This window comes from Panthera uncia, chromosome A2 (assembly GCF_023721935.1).
Source record: "Panthera uncia isolate 11264 chromosome A2, Puncia_PCG_1.0, whole genome shotgun sequence".
Classification (NCBI taxonomy): domain Eukaryota; kingdom Metazoa; phylum Chordata; class Mammalia; order Carnivora; family Felidae; genus Panthera; species Panthera uncia.
The window spans coordinates 51912905-51928832 of record NC_064816.1 but is presented as its reverse complement, the minus strand read 5'-3'; the positions used below and the strand labels follow the sequence as shown (position 1 = coordinate 51928832).

Here is a 15928-nt window from a genome sequence, read left to right as displayed (position 1 = left end):
TGAAGTCTCAACCCCCAGGCTCCCGTGCTAAGTGCTTTCCATGTTTAATCTCATTTAATCCTGTGAGGTAGATATTATTACTCATACTAAAAAAAAATGCACACACACACAAACACACACACAAAACTGTCATGGACTTTCTATATTCAATGCCTTCCACTCTTTCTTCTGCATTTATTTTCATGTCGGTCCTCATCTTGCTTCATCTTCAGTTTTCGATATACTGCACATATTACTACATGAATTTATTATTTCTATTTTCTTTTGGTCTCTCATCACTAGAAGGCAGGGCTTCTGGTTGTTGATTTCCCAATACCCAGAACAATGTGTGGTACACAACAGTCATAACAATTTAAATAAGCGAATGTTGCACATAATAATTGGGCTATTTTGTATGCCTGTGTTTGAATAAAGATCATACCATAGTGTTCTACTTAAAATGTGATGTCTTGGATTTAAAAAAAAAGTCAGTACACAGATCTCCCTCATTCTTTTTAAGATGGATAATATCCCATACTGTGGACGCAGCACTGTTTCAAGTTTTCTACTTAATTAACCCACATCTTTCCCAGAGTATCTCTAATGCAAACAACATGACAATAAACATCTTAGTACATGCCTCTTTGTGCCCATATGAACATACTTCTCTAAAATTAAGTGCCTAAAGGTGGAATTGCTGGTAGGAGGGATATACACATTAAAAAAAAAAAAAAAGTCAGTGGGCAATGCCAAATTGTCCTCCCCATAACCATTCCTGCCAGCGATGAATTAGGGGACACAATAGGTTTTCATGTACTTTGTACCAGATTAGCTACTAACAGTCTTTTTAACTTTTTGCCAACCTGAGGGGAAAAAGGACCCCGATCTACAGATGAGGAAACTGAGGCTCAGAAAACCTGAGGGACTTTCCCCACAACTGGTAAGTGGCTGAGTCGCTTCTACGTGCTGGACTACCGATAGAACGCGCCAAAGTTGTACACAGCTTGCTGTGTCCTCCCGTACGTCTGCTTATCTCTAGGCCTTGTGATGCTGGCAGGCTAGCCTTGCCCTCTCCCTAGCCCTCAGACACCTCCGAAGAGCACAAACCCCGCCACTTCTCGATTGCCAACCCCTGACCCCAAGAGCCACCCAGTAACCGGTGCTTCGCTCTCCACTAGTCCGAAATGGCGACCAACGAGAAAGCAAGACCACGCCCCTTCTCTGGGAGGCGGGGCCTGAGTTCAGGCTAGAGTGATAGATGCCCGAGCCAAGTTTGAAGCCTGCTGCCAGGCGGGCTCACGCAGAAGCAGAGAGCCGGTGGCGCCGCAGGTCGGGAGGAGGAGCACCGAGTGGAGGGCTCGTTTGCCGGGGCCGCCCGAGAGTCTCTTCGTCGCGGGCGTTGGGGCCGCCATCTTAGATGGCGGGAGTAAGACGAGGACGGGCGTGAGACAGGAGGGCTTCTGTGCCGCTCTCCTAGGGCCCGGAAGAGGGCCAGCTGGCCGGGCTTTGGGGCGTGTGCCCCGAGGCGCGGAGCGCGAGTGCGACGATGCGGGGACTGCCCGGGGCCCCGTCCCCTGGGCTGGGGACACGCCGAATGTGACCGCCTCCCGCTCCCTCACCCACCGCGGGGAGGAGGAGCGGACTAGACGCCGCCACCAGACGACGGGACACGGAGGCGGCTCGGCTCCTTCAGGTAGGCGGCAGGGCCAGGCTCTGGATGCCGGGGGAGCTGGGCGGCGGGGCTGAAGGGGCCGGGTTCCTCGGCGGCCCGGCCTGGGCAGCGTTGATGGAGCGACCCCGCGGCTGCCGGGTCGAGGGCCTGGGCAAGGCCGCTGTCACCCCGGGTGGCGGTGGGCGGGCGGGAGCCCTGGGGCCCGGTGTCATGGCCGGCGAGCCGAGTTTCCACATCCCCACTCAAATTTCCTTGTGTTTCGGGGAAACGTGCTAGCGCCACCCCTGTACTCGGTGCATATTCCTTATATTTTGGCAATGGGAAAATCTGCCCAGAATTGCCCCCTATCCGTGTTGTCATTCAGACGGGCGAAATCCTTTTCTTTCTGGGCGCGGAGGGGTCCCGGGCTTGCATCCTCACTCAGAGTCTGTCACTCAAGTGACACTCTTACAGGGAGGACGAGAAGAATGGGGGACGAGAGGCGGAAGTGGGTCAGTTCCCCACCACAAAGGCATAGGGGCCTCGCCTTGGGTTTCGGGACTCCGTGGGTTACTAATGAAAGGTTTGGGATGCGTATGCTGAGGTTTGGCCCTGGGATGCTTTGGAGTGAAGATCCAGGGCTGTCCTTTGTGTGAAGAGAGAGCCGTCTGGACGCTTCAGTTGTGCAGCTGCAGAGGTTCTGCAGAGCTAGTCGATGCCCAGAAAGAGGAGTTTGGACATCTTGAGGGGAAAGGCGTCTGTGTTCATTCATTGTTCTCTTTCCAGGGCTCTGGGTGTGCCCTCTGGTATTCATTTCTCTGGTGGGAAGAATGTTAGTATCCCCCATGTCTCCTTGAGATGTGACCGGGTTCTAGAGGGTCAGTTAATCTAAGCAGGGATGAATTCAGCTCACGTTCTTTGAGTGTTTCTGCCTGCCTTGTCCTCTGTGGGCTGAGCGGAGGGAGCCTGCTCTTCATTCGCTCCCAAGGCGTGAAAACAATGCGCTGTGATGAGGATGGACTTACCAAGTGTTGTGGGAATTTGGAACGGCTAGTTTGCCTGGAGGAGTTGAGGTAGCTTGGACACCGGAGGGAACTTTTGCGGCCAGTTTTGGACTTGATGAGTAAGTGCTCACCAGGTGAGGAGGAGGGGAGAGCGTTCTAAGCTGAGGAAACCGCTGGTACAAAGGCATAGAGACATGCAGGAGTTGGGATGAGTTTGGGGTGCAGCAGAGAATCTAGGGTGCAGGAAGGAAGTGGTGAGAGATGGGTGTCTAAAAGAATATTTGTCTAGATTGTGAAGGCTCTTTGTTCCAGAGTGAACTAGTTGATATAATTTGATTAAAGGAGTATTGCTATTTTTTTTCTTTCTGGTAAGTATTTTTATCCCTTGTCTTTATATTGAAGCTGATAGTAATTGAAAAGACTTACTTTGTTAAACCCATTTAAGAACATTTTTGGTTAAGTGCTTTTATGTCAAATGTTTTGCACTTACACAATGGTGAATGAACTGAGCTCCTGTTCTAGGTGTTCCTGCAAGAGATTCTTCTGAGGTTTTGCTTGCTCACCAGTAAAACTTTATACATATAGTGCACACTGCTAATACTGCATTTTAAATGGCTGTTGGCAAGAAAAACCATGCTCCCCGGTCATGTAGAAATTGGAAGATTATATAAAAAAGCTGAAAAGTGTAGAATGCAAGTATTTTTAATTTATTAAGTGTGTTGTATATAGTAAACTTTCTTTGCATAGATTCCGTGGTTTCCAATTTTGTTATAAAGTCTTCAGCTCTGTAAACATAATTTACCCCAAATTGTTGTATTGTTGTGATTAATGCTTATGCTACAGTGATTATTATTGTCTTAACAGACTTCAGCTTGAAGTTCCTAAGTTTGTTGTCTAGGGTTGTGATGATTATATGCCACTGAAGAACATTAAGATACTTTTGGCTTGTTTTCACCCTTATCACTTCAAGGGCTAAGCTGTTTAAAATGCAACAGAAACATTTGACCCAGTTGAACATTGGATACTTGGGGAAATAAACCTGTTACTGTTTCTGCTGGAAAAGCTTATCTTTTAGGTATGTGGTGTTTGTGATTAGAAATTGTAGTGCAGTTGCTTAGCCTTGTTAATAAAACTCTTGTCAGTTGAAGAGTGTAAGCCTTCAAAGTAGAAGGCTTCAGTGAAATACATTAGAACATATTTTATCGGATTTGGTTTAGCAGAAAACAGGGAAACATTAAACTGGTCATTTGCGATGAAAAGTATCTAAAAGATGAAATGGAGAGTGGGTAATTAAACATCAAGTATGGTATTACAACTGCTCTGAAACTAGTTGTAGTTAGTTTAAAACATGCCATTTGTGAAATCCAAAGTAGGTGGTTTGCTCTGAAGTTTAAACAACTTGTTAGAAGTTAAATTTGGCTTTTCCATAAGCAGTAGTGACTTATTAAATGGAAAATACAGTTAGTAACTTTAAATTACTATCTCAGGTAGTTTGTTAGTAAATATATGATACTACATTTTAATTTCAGATAAAACTTTGTTAGTAACCTACTTCCTAAAAATAGAAAAATGTTACATGAGGGAGGGCTTTTGTTTGCATGTTAGGAACATAATAGGCCATACATAATAATCCTGATCTTGGGAGGAGCTTGTTAACCAAACAGCATGCCTTAATGTTGACTTGCAGAAGAGAATTTTAAATATTGCTTTTGAAAGGCAGTGGACTGTGTGACAGTAGGGGGTTATGAAACCACAAAATGGAACTTGCAAGGGTTTTTCGTTTTTCAAATTGTACAGATCGTGGAAATCATTTCTTTAAAACTATGGTTGGAAAATTGCTCACCTTGACTAAATTAATTAGAAAACCAAGGAATACTGGGCTTATTTAGGATGAGGTTGTGTAGAATTTTAGGTTACCTTATCTTGTATGTATATGAGTGTTTATGTATGTGTATCAATGGCGAAAAATTCCTATTTGCTAAACTGACTAGGTGCTAAATGTAACCCTAGATGTTTGTGTTACAATTTAGTTAGTATTTTTAGTATAAGGCTAAACTACCTTGCTTATCATCCTCACAATTGTAATGACTAAGGTATTCTTGCCTTAAAAGTTGAGTAAAAGTTCCTTAATTACATATTAAAGTTTTCGTTTTTTATTTTGCAGTGGTTGAATCATTTTGTTCCTCCATTTCTCCTATAATACTTGTGTAGCTCTCAATGATTTTAGTGTTTAACTTCACATCTGTTAGCCTTTCTTCTAAAATTGCTCCTAAAATCTCAGTTTAACCAAGGAAAATGTCAAGTGGGTGTTGTTTCTTTGTTATTGGTTTTGGCCCAGGCTATCTGAAGTCTCTTTGGCAAATCACTCACAAAGTGTTAATTGCTTCACATTCCAATCAGTGTACATAGTTTTTCTTGAGGAACAGTTGACACATAGTTTTATTTTTAGACCAGATTCTAAGGGATCTTATTTGGTGGGGATTAGCAATACTAAAGCTAGTTTCAAATTGTAAAATCGTTGTGATTTTTAGATTGTTTGCATTGGTTAAGGAATGGGAAGCAGCAGGCAAGGACATTGTTTTAGGGGAACTCAGTATGTTAATTGCTGGTGAGGACCTTGTGGACTGTACAGGTGTCCTCTTCCTCCTCTTTCTACCAGTTGGATCTCATTTATTGTCATAAAATAACACGCATAAGAACATTTTGACTGTTGTAATCAAGGTGTTCTTTCCTATTTATTTTCTTTCATCCTGCTATGGAAAGCAAAAGTGATCTGATTCTTTGAAGCTGCCCAGTAGTAGGCATCACATTTGGACAAAGTGTTTACCTTTTTTCATCCATATACCTTTTTTTTTCTTTTTTAAATATTTATTTATTTATTTATTGGGAGAGTGCAAGTGGGGGAGGGGCAGAGAGAAGGGGACAGGATCTGAAGCGGGCTGAGAGGCTGACAGCAGTGAGCTTGATATGGGGCTTGAACTCACGAGCCGTGATATTATGATCTCAGCCAAAGTCAGATGCCACCCAGGTGTCCCCATCCATGTACATTTCTGATGGAAGAGTCAGCCTAGTTAATGTTTATGTCAGTGTCTTTAAAATGATGAGTTTTCTTTTTTTTTTTATTGGTTGTTTTTTAAAGTAATCTCTATCCCTAATGTGGAGCTTGAATTTACAACCCCGAGATCAAGAGTCGCATGCTTTACTGACTGAGCCAGACAGATCTTAATCTAGGTATTTTTGAGGCATCCTTTTAGCCATGGGCAGCTTTTAGCATCTGCCCTTTACCTAGATTTGGGATGGATGAAATTCTGAATTTTCCCTGGAAGGATGTGACTTTTGTTTTCTGTAGCAAATCTCATTAAGAAGCTCAGAGTTTCTAGGAGAGGCATTTCTCTGGATCCAGAAGATCATTCAGAAAGGAGCTATCATTTGCATTAAAGAGAATTTGTTACAATAGAAAAGACTGGAAAGAGTTCAAAAGCCCAACAATAATGACTAAGTTAGGGGCACCTGGGTGGCTTAGTGGGTTAAGTGGCTGACTTTGGATCAGGTCTTGATCTCCAGGTTTGTGAGTTCTAGCCCTGCATCGAGCTTTGCACTGATAGTGTGGATTCTGCTTGGGATTCTGTGTCTCTCTCTTCTTTGTTATCTCTCTCCTCCCCTTCCCCCTTCAAAATAAATAAACTTTAAAAAGTGATTAAATAAACTGCAGTACAGCCATTTGATGGAGCACTATACTTGTCATTAAGTATGGATTATATGAAACATTGATGACATGGAAAATGCTGAACACAAAATTACATATCTGGAATGATTACAGTTGTATATAAAAAAAAAACAACAGTGGAATGTTATTCAGTAGTAAAGAGAAATGGTGTACTGATACATTCTCCAACATGTATAAACCTTGCAAACATGTTAAATGAAAGAAGCTAGTCATAAAAGTCCACATTTTGTATGATTCCTTTTATATGAAATGTCCAGAATAGGCCAGTCCAGAGACAGAATGTAGGTTAGTGGTTGCCAGGGACTGGAGGGAGTGGGGAGTGGGCAGGGGCAGTGATAGTTGTTTTTGAGGTTTTTTTTGTTTGTTTGTTTTTGTTTTTTGGTGGGAGTGATGAAATGTTCTAAAATTGATTGTGGAGATGGATGTGCAACTCTGAATATAATGGCCATTGAATTTTACATTTCAAGTACTTGATTTGTATGGAATGTGAATCATATCTCAAGCTGTTTTAGAAAAAATCTCAAAACCTACATATAGGAAGAAAATACATGTAGATGTTAACAATGGTTGTTAAAGAGTAGAAATAAGGATAATGTTCTTTATACTTTCTATATTCTCTGAATATGTTACTTTTATGATAGAAAAATACATTTAATAAAGTTAATTGTATTCATGGTGTGGGTCTTCATGTTTACTCCAAACATTCAGTCACTGTCAGATTCCATTCACAACTATATTTTTGAGCTTCTTTCAGCCATTTTCTGCTTTCTCCAGATTAATTCAGGCTTTTATTACTATTTGCTTTACGTATTGTTAGAACCTCTAAAGTAAACTCTTTTTTCTTCTTAATATGCCAGGGCTTTCTCCACATTACTGTCAGATTCACTTTCTTACTGTGCAGATTCTTAAAAATTAAAAATTTTAAAATTTATTTATTTTGATAGGGAGAGAGAGCGCAACAGAGGGAATGGAAGAGAGAGGGAAAGAGAATGCCAAGCAGGCTCCACAGGCGCTGTCAGCACATATCCCGAAGCAGGGCTCGAACCCATGAACCATGAGATCATGACATGAGCCTAAGTTAAGAGTCAGATGCTCAATTGACTGAGCCACTCAGGCCATCCTCTTAAAAACTAAATTTTATTAATTTTCTTGAATAGATAATACTGTCTCATGCCACAAAAGTCAAAGGATACAGAAAGTTAGGCTGAGTAAATAAAGTTGTGCAGAGTAATTCTACCTCCCCCGTTGTTCCCCAGCTACCCAGCTTTCTTTCATGGAGGGAAATAATGGGGTTTTTATGTATCCTATTTTGTGATGATAACAATATAGTGAAGATGTGCTGGTCTTACTTCCATTGCCTATTAGACTAAGCAGTTCTTGTTTTTATGTCTTACTAATAGAGATTCCTCATACTTTTTTTAATTTTTTTTTTAAGCACTTACGTAGGTGCAGGCCATTGTGCTTCGTGCAGGATGAGTAAGGCAGATTCCTGCCTTCTGCGACCTTATCCTAATTAGAGAGTGACACAATTTCCTCACTTTTATCTGTTCCTCTTTTAAGAGCCATTTTGAACACCCATCTTCTAAATATTTCCTGATCTTTTTCTCTTTTTCTTTTTTTCTTTTTCTCACTCATTATGTTTCCTTCCTTGAGGCCCGCCATAAAACCCTTTGCATTTATTTTTCTTATGGCCTTTATCATATAACCATTTGTGAGCTCACCATCCCATTAGATTATAATCTGAAATTAATGCTTCCTACTCAATATGCAATTTCTCTTTTATTAATATTTGTTAAAAATTTTTCCCTTTCAGAGGCTGAGGAACCAGGCCCAGGTGCTTCAGTGAAAGTGTTGTGTCTAAATTCCAACACTTAATTCTAGGGTTTTTGAGAGAGAAAAAAATGAGTGAGTGCATGAGCAGGAGACAGAGAGAATCTTAGGCAGGCTCTACACCTAGCATAGAGCCCCCTGTGGGGCTCTGAGCTGTCAGCACAGAGCCCGAAGCGGGGCTCGAACCCATGAACTGTGAGATCATGACCTGAGCTGACGTCAGACACTTAACTGACTGAGCCACCTGGGCGCCCCTCTAGAAGATTGTGTCTTAACTTTGACTACCCAGAGTTTAGCATAATGGCTGACACCTGATTGCAGCCATTTCATTGACTGGAAGGTGCTAAATAGTGTTTATTGAATTGAATTTTTGTGTAGATGTCTTACAACTCTGGCTAGACTTAACTTCCTTAAAGGTGGAGCATATCTTTACTCTTGGTTATGAATTCCCAGTTCTTAAAACTTTGTCTTCATTACATAACATTAATTGAATGAGTGGAGATTCAGAGGTTAATCACCTGTGGACTTAGTTCCTACTGCCCATCACAAGCACACAAATGCTTACTATTAAAAGGATATACTTACTAAACTTGTACTCAGAACTTTGTTACTTAGGATATATGTTGAAGGAGTTATTTTGCTTAGCTTCCCTTCTATGAGGCATTATTTGTAGACTGCTCTGGGTTCTCACTGCCAGCTCCTTGAGGATGTTTGCCTGCTTTAGCACCTCCTTGATTCATGGGCTCAAGCACTCTTGTCATGCTGGCTGTTTCCTTCTGCATTCATAGGCTTTATACACGGAACAGCATTTTAACCAGAGAGAATGTGAGGGGATACATGATGTTCTACCTTCCTTCGTGTTAGTGTAGACTGGAATTAGAGTGCAGTTGTGAATTGTGAGAGTAGAAATCATGACCTTTATGACTAATATTTAGCTGACAATGTGAAACGGGCCCCTCAGGGTTTTTGGGGCCTGGGACAGGTAAACTGTATATAACCTAAAATTTACCATTTTAACCGTATTTGAGTGTACTATTCAGTGGCATTATATTACATTCACAGCATTGTGCAACCATCACCACTATTTATTTCCGGAACATTTTCGTCATCCCAAAGAGAACCCTGTACCCATTAAACAAAGCTCCCCATTCCTCCCTTCCTCCAGCCTCTGGTAAATTCTACTTTCTGTCTATGAATTTGCTCATTTCAAGTACCTCATGTAAGGGAAAATCATACAATGTTTGTGATTTTGCATCTGGTTTATTTTAATGTGTTTCTAAAGTCTATCCCTATTGTACCATGTATCAAAATTTCATTCCTTTTTATGGCTGAATAATGTTTCTGTGGGTGTGGTTGCATGTTAAATATTTTGTTTATACAGTCATCTGTTGATGGATTCTTGTTTCCACCTTTTGTCTGTTGTGAATAATGCTGTTATGAATATTTGTTTATAGGTATCTGTTTGAGTCTTTGCTCTCAGTTCTTTTGAGTGTACTAGGAGTGGAATTGCTGGTTCATATGATAATCTGGTTTTAACTTTTTGAGGAACTGCCACTGTTTTCATAGCAACGGCCCCATTTTACATTTATACCAGTAATACACAAGGGTTCCAATTTGACAAGGGTTCATACCCTTGTCAACACTTTTATTTTTCCTTTTTTGACAATAATTATCCTAACGGATGTGAAGTGGTGCTAAGCTTTTTTCTTACTGCTGATTAAATCTAATGAGCAAACAGGAAGCTTAGAAGTTGGCTATATTTGCATCTCTTGGACTTTTTTCACCCTTATAAATGTATTTGTATGTAATGCTCTTTAGAGAGATATCACACAATTAATGACTCATCTTTTTTGAAAAGAATAAACTTGGGGCGCCTGGGTGGCTCAGTCGGTTAAGCGTCCGACTTCAGCTCAGGTCACGATCTCGCGGTCTGTGAGTTCGAGCCCCGCCTTGGGCTCTGGGCTGATGGCTCAGAGCCTGGAGCCTGCTTCCGATTCTGTGTCTCCCTCTCTCTCTGCCCCTCCCCCATTCGTGCTCTGTCTCTCTGTCTCAAAAATAAATAAAGGTTAAAAAAAAATTAAAAAAAAAAACTTTTATCATCCTTTTATTTTTTTATTTTCTTTTATTTTTTTTCTTTTATTTTTTTTCATCCTTTTAATCTAAAGTGTATTCAGTCAGGGACGCCTGGGTGGCTTAGTCGGTTAAGCGGCCGACTTCGGCTCAGGTCATGATCTCACAGTCCGTGGGTTCGAGCCCCGTGTCGGGCTCTGTGCTGACAGCTCAGAGCCTGGAGCCTGTTTCAAATTCTGTGTCTCCCTCTTTCTCTGACCCTCCCCTGTTCATGCTCTCTCTCTCAAAAATAAATAAATGTTAAAAAAAAAAAAAAAAGTGTATTCAGTCAACCAGTGAAAGATGATTTCAGTTAATCCTGAGTGATAAGATCTATAAAGTGAAAAAAGGAGGGTACTAAAATTAGTATAAAAAGATCTCATCTTTATAAAGAAAAATATTTACAAGTATATATGCATAGAAAAGATTGGATGCATATGTCCATAAATGTTGGCAAGAGCCATCTATAGGTTAGTTTTTGTATTTTTCCATATTTTTAAGCCCGCTCCCCATGAACATGTATTTGGTAATTAGTCATTGTATCTTTTAAAAAAACTAATAGGTTGGAAAATATAAATTATTATGAAAAGCTTGTGTATGTATGTGCTTATGACGTCTGTACGAGATTATAAGCATGGAGAAAGTACCAAAGAATGTTATTGGGTTGTTAACATAGGTTACTTGGTGGGGTTAGATGGGGGAAGAAGGGAAAGGTAAAGCAAAGAAGGGATATTTAAAAAAATATCATTTAGATGCTAAAGAAAAAATAAAGCAGAGTAAAAGTTTTAGAGGGTACCGAGGATGGGGAGGGGTTGCTATTTATAATGGGTATGTTTGTAAAATCATTAAGTATGAAGATTTAAAATAAAAGGGAAACAAAGTTGTCTAAAAAGTTAAAAAGACTGTATTACACGCTCATTTCCAGACTTTTCCTCTACTCTTATTTCCTTGATACAGTTTGGCTTTTGTTTTGCCTCTGCATTTATCTATTGAAATGGTACTCCTTCTAGTTCCAATACTACAGTGAAGTTATCCTTAACTGTCTGCCTCTTCCTCCACTAAGCTAGAAGTGATCTTTCCACACTGCAAATTCATAGTTTTATATGTCACTGCCTCCCACCCCGCCAAAGAAGGCTGCCACATTTTGTCGTAGGATTGCTTGTCATCCTGAAAGCTCTTAGCACAGTGCCTAGCACATAGTCAGTCTTGGGTAAATGATGGTTTTTTTCTTCTACTTTAAAAGCTTCTGGAAGGCAAAGGGCAATGCCTTTCTGAACTTTATATTCTTCAAAGCAACTAGCAGTTGCAAGTAGGTTCTTAGAAATTGAATGAATAGTGCTCCTTATTCTTTTCTTCTCAGTTCTATGCCTGGGTGCAGTATATATGGAAATATCTGGATCCTTAGATTATATGCTAATATTTTTATGTGGTAGGTAGTGATTTAGTATTCATGAAAAAAATTAGGATAAATATTGTAATTATGTCTTTTCTCCATTAATATTTTATTCAGATATTTGAGCACCTAATTTTATGCAGGGTGTGCCATATCGAATGATGGAGTGTAACAAGATGTAGAAAATACATATAATTCTTCTCCTAAGGCATTCATACTTTGATATATAATTATATAGGTTATATTTTCATGTTTTGTTTTTTTAATCCTATAGTAGAGTAGCTGGGTATAATTTAAAGCTTCAATGAATTAATGGTCTAGTTACAGGGAAGACTTGTGCACATATCCTTGTCTTAAAATTATTTTTTTTTAATTTTTTTTTTTAACATTTATTCATTTTTGAGAGTGAGAGACAGAGCATGAGCGGGGGAGGGGCAGAGAGAGAGAGAGGGAGACATAGAATCAGAAGCAGGTTCCAAGCTGTCAGCACAGGGATGTGGGGCTTGAACTCAAAGACTGCGAGATCATGACCTGAGCTGAAGTCAGATGCTTAACCGACTGAGCCACCCAGGTGCCCCAAGAAAATTATTTTTGAAAAATTGATTTAAAATACTTTCAGAGGGGTGCCTGAGTGGCTCAGTCGGTTAAGTGTCCGACTTTGACTCAGGTCATGATCTCACGGTTTTTGAGTTCAAGCCCCATGTCAGGCTCTTGAGGACAGCTCAGAGCCTGAAGCCTGCTTTGGATTCAGTTTCCCTCTCTCTCTGACCTTCGGCTGCTCACACTCTGTCTCTTCCTCTCTCTCAGAAATAAATGGACATTAAAAACATTAAAAAAAATATTTTCTGAAAAGTATTTCAGGCACCTGGGTGGCTCAGCTTTCGACTTGGGCTCAGGTCATGATCTTACAGTTTGTGAAATTGAGCCCCGCATCAGGCTTGTGCTGACAGTGCGGAGCTTGCTTGGGATCCTCTCTCTCCCTCCCTCTCTGCCCCCACCCCCCCAAAGGAATAAACTAAAAATATATATTTCCTGAAGAAAAAAAGTTACTGTCGATTTTACAGGTGACTTAGCTATAATTCTTACAAGTTCTTTTTTTTTTTTTTTTTTTTTTTTTTTTGTTTTTCCAAGTTCTTAAAGCAAGCAAGGTGTGTACCTTTGAGGGTAGAGCGAAAGACTAAGGAAATCTTAGATGTCCTTAGTCAATGTGAGAGCCATTGACTCTGGAAGGAATTATAGGAGAATCAGATGGTTACTTCCTGAAATTGTTCTGACAAGTTGTAAACATGAAGGAATACCTCCTATGTCAAGGGTAAATTCCAGTGTCTGCCTGTGCTAGTGTGCAGAATAGTGGATTTACTTATTTTATATATCATGTCTTTATTCTTTTTTAAAAATTTTTTTTTTTTTGACGTTCATTTATTTTTGAGACAGAGAGAGACAGAGCATGAACAGGGGAGGAGCAGAGAGAGAGGGAGACACAGAATTTGAAACAGGCTCCAGGCTCTGAGCTGTCAGCACAGAGCCCGACGCAGGGCTCGAACTCACGGACCGTGAGATCATGACCTGAGCCGAAGTCGGACGCTCAACCGACCAAGCCACCCAGGCGCCCCTATCATGTCTTTATTCTTGAGGAAGGCAGATGCTATTTTTTAATTGCTGATTATGCAAGATTTGCCACTAAAATTCATGCCTTTTATGTGGAATAGAAATTAGTGATCCCTAGCTGGCTTGGTAGAGCACATGACTCTTGATATTGGGGTGGTGAATTCAAGCCCCACAGTGGGTACAGAGTTTACAGTTAAAAAAAAAAAAAAAAGGAGAAGAAATTTGGTGGTACAAGGTAAAGTCATTTCCAGGCATTAACTCAGCAGAGTGAGGTATCTGGGTGGTTTTTGTTTCCCTTCCTTCCTCTTTGACTACGTGTCCATCTTTATTGCCTGGCCATCCGAATGATCATAGGCCATATTTCATTTGTGTGAGGTATATTTTGGTACTTGTGTTAATGGTATACTTTGTAAATGGGTCTGTTCATTTTAAAAATTAAAAAAAAATTTTTTAATGTTTATTTTTGGAAGAGAGAGACAGACAGAACATGCATGAGCAGAGGAGGAGCAGAGAGAGAGAGGAGACACAGAAACTGCAACAGGCTCCAGGTTCTGAGCTGTCAGCACGGAGCCTGATGCAGAGCTCAAACTCCTGAACTTCAAGATCATGACCCGAGCTGAAGTGAGACACTTAACCCACTGAGCCACCCAGGCGCCCCAAGGGTCTGTTCATTTTAAAATTAGCAGTTGCTGCCTCAATAAAGAAACTGACAGGTTTGGAGATGGAAAGTAAAACTTTGGCTAAAAAAGAGTTCAAAGTGACTTTAAATGAAAAACTAATTTGTGTCAAGAATTAAAAATGAAATTGTTCTCAGAGGTCCTTTACTGTGGAGCTGATTGCTTTAACATATTGTTTTGAACTAGCTAATTTTTAACTTCTATTTTTAAACTGATTACCTTTTAAAAATTACAATCTTTTATAAACTTGGGCAGCTCCTGCTTGCTAACTTCTAGAAGGGTAGAGTGTCACATTTCCTCATGTGCCTTTATGCTGCCCAGTCATCTGATGAAGTTGCCAATTTGTGGTCAGAAATTGAGAAAGAGGAGTGAGGAAACTCAAAATATTGACACACACACTACCTTGCAGTGCATCAGAATGCCCTTTTGGACTGGTTGGAAAACTGTAACCTAAGACTTTTCCAAACTAGACATATTATTTCCTAGCTTGGATGAGATGACATTTGATTTCTTAAGTATTTGAGCATGTCTGTCAGAAACATTTTATGTGTGAGAATGATTTTTTCCAGGATTGTGTGACCAATTGAATTAAAAAAAAAAAAAAGAAAAGAAAGAAAAAACAAAACACTTACTAAAGAAAGTTTGGGAAAATTTTGAAAAATTGATCACCAAATGTCTCAGGTGGATCGAAGCTGGACAGAAGAAAGGAATGAGCTTAAAGGAGAAGTGAATAGTGAAGTTGCATTATAAGCACATTAAAATATGAGCATTCAATTATGTTTTCGCTCTGCCGCCAAAAAAGATTTTTAATAGTGCAGGCAGTTTCAGCCACCGTTACTCATAGTATATGTTCTTGTGAGATTTTGATTGTATTTGAAAAAAGTGAATCTATTCTTTTGTTATTCTCAATTCTCACAAGCCTTATAGTTTGACTATGGCACAGTTAAGTGGGATTCTTTTGTTTAAAGATCTTTTGTTTTTTAAATGATCCCTATAGATAATAGCTTACCTTTGTTGACTGACTACTACCTGCCGTGTTCTTTTAAAAGTTGGCCTTAATTCATTTAATCTTCCTAACAACCTGATGATGTAGTAAATTATGATCTTTATTTTAAAGAGGAAGGTGCAGAGAGATGGAGTAAATACCCTAAATACAGGCCATCTACTTAGGCAAAGATTAGAGGGATTTTCTAGGGTAATTTTGACTCCATCCTACACCCTATCTTCACCCTAGAATTTAACCTCTAGGTATGCTGCACACTTAGTGTTTGTGTTAGAATTCTGGGAATGTCATCCACTTTATACTTTTCTTTATGATCCATAGTAGTTTTATTTCCTTCTATTAACCCCTCCTAATCTTTGTATTACTTTTTTACTTTTAAGTTTATTTCTTTATTTTGAGAGACAGAGTAGGGGAGGGGCAGAGTGAGAGAGAGAGAGGGAGAATCCTAAGCAGGCTCTGCACTGTCTGCGCAGAGCCCAGTACGGGGCTTGAACTCACAAACTGAGATCATGACCTGAGCCAAGATCAAGAGTTGGATGCTTAACCGACTGAGCCACCCAGGTGCCTCTTCCCCCCCACCCCCCGCCCTGTATTACTTTTTAAACTAAATTATGAAATTATTTGAGGGCGGGGATCCAAGACTTAAACTAATTTGCCTGTCCAAATACTCATTTTTCATAGAACCCTCAGGTATATCCTCTTTGAAGAGTTTTCTTTCCTAAACTTTTGTTGACCTAAATAGAAATACTTATTGCCTGTATTCTTTTTTCCTGTAAGTTGGTAATGAACCATTTTGCTATTACTTTATATGTGAAAACTTTTCTTCAATATTTGATTTAGGGATTTAGTTTAAGATTCTTCTTTCTAAAATATGTTTTATTTCACCACTAATCAGTGTTTCTTTTTTTTTTTTTTTTTTTTTTTTTTTTTTACTTTTTTTTTTTTTT

At 39.8% G+C, this 15928-nt stretch overlaps 1 protein-coding gene across 1 annotated transcript in view; it reads left to right on the top strand.

The window, feature by feature from the left end:
* Window positions 1-1583: 1583 nt before the first annotated feature.
* Window positions 1584-15928, top strand: part of RAF1 (Raf-1 proto-oncogene, serine/threonine kinase) — an 89832-nt gene continuing 75487 nt past the window's right edge. Inside the window, exon 1 of the mRNA XM_049642735.1 lies at window positions 1584-1672. The gene's annotated coding sequence lies outside the window, so the exon portion shown is untranslated. The remainder of the gene's footprint in view (window positions 1673-15928) is intronic.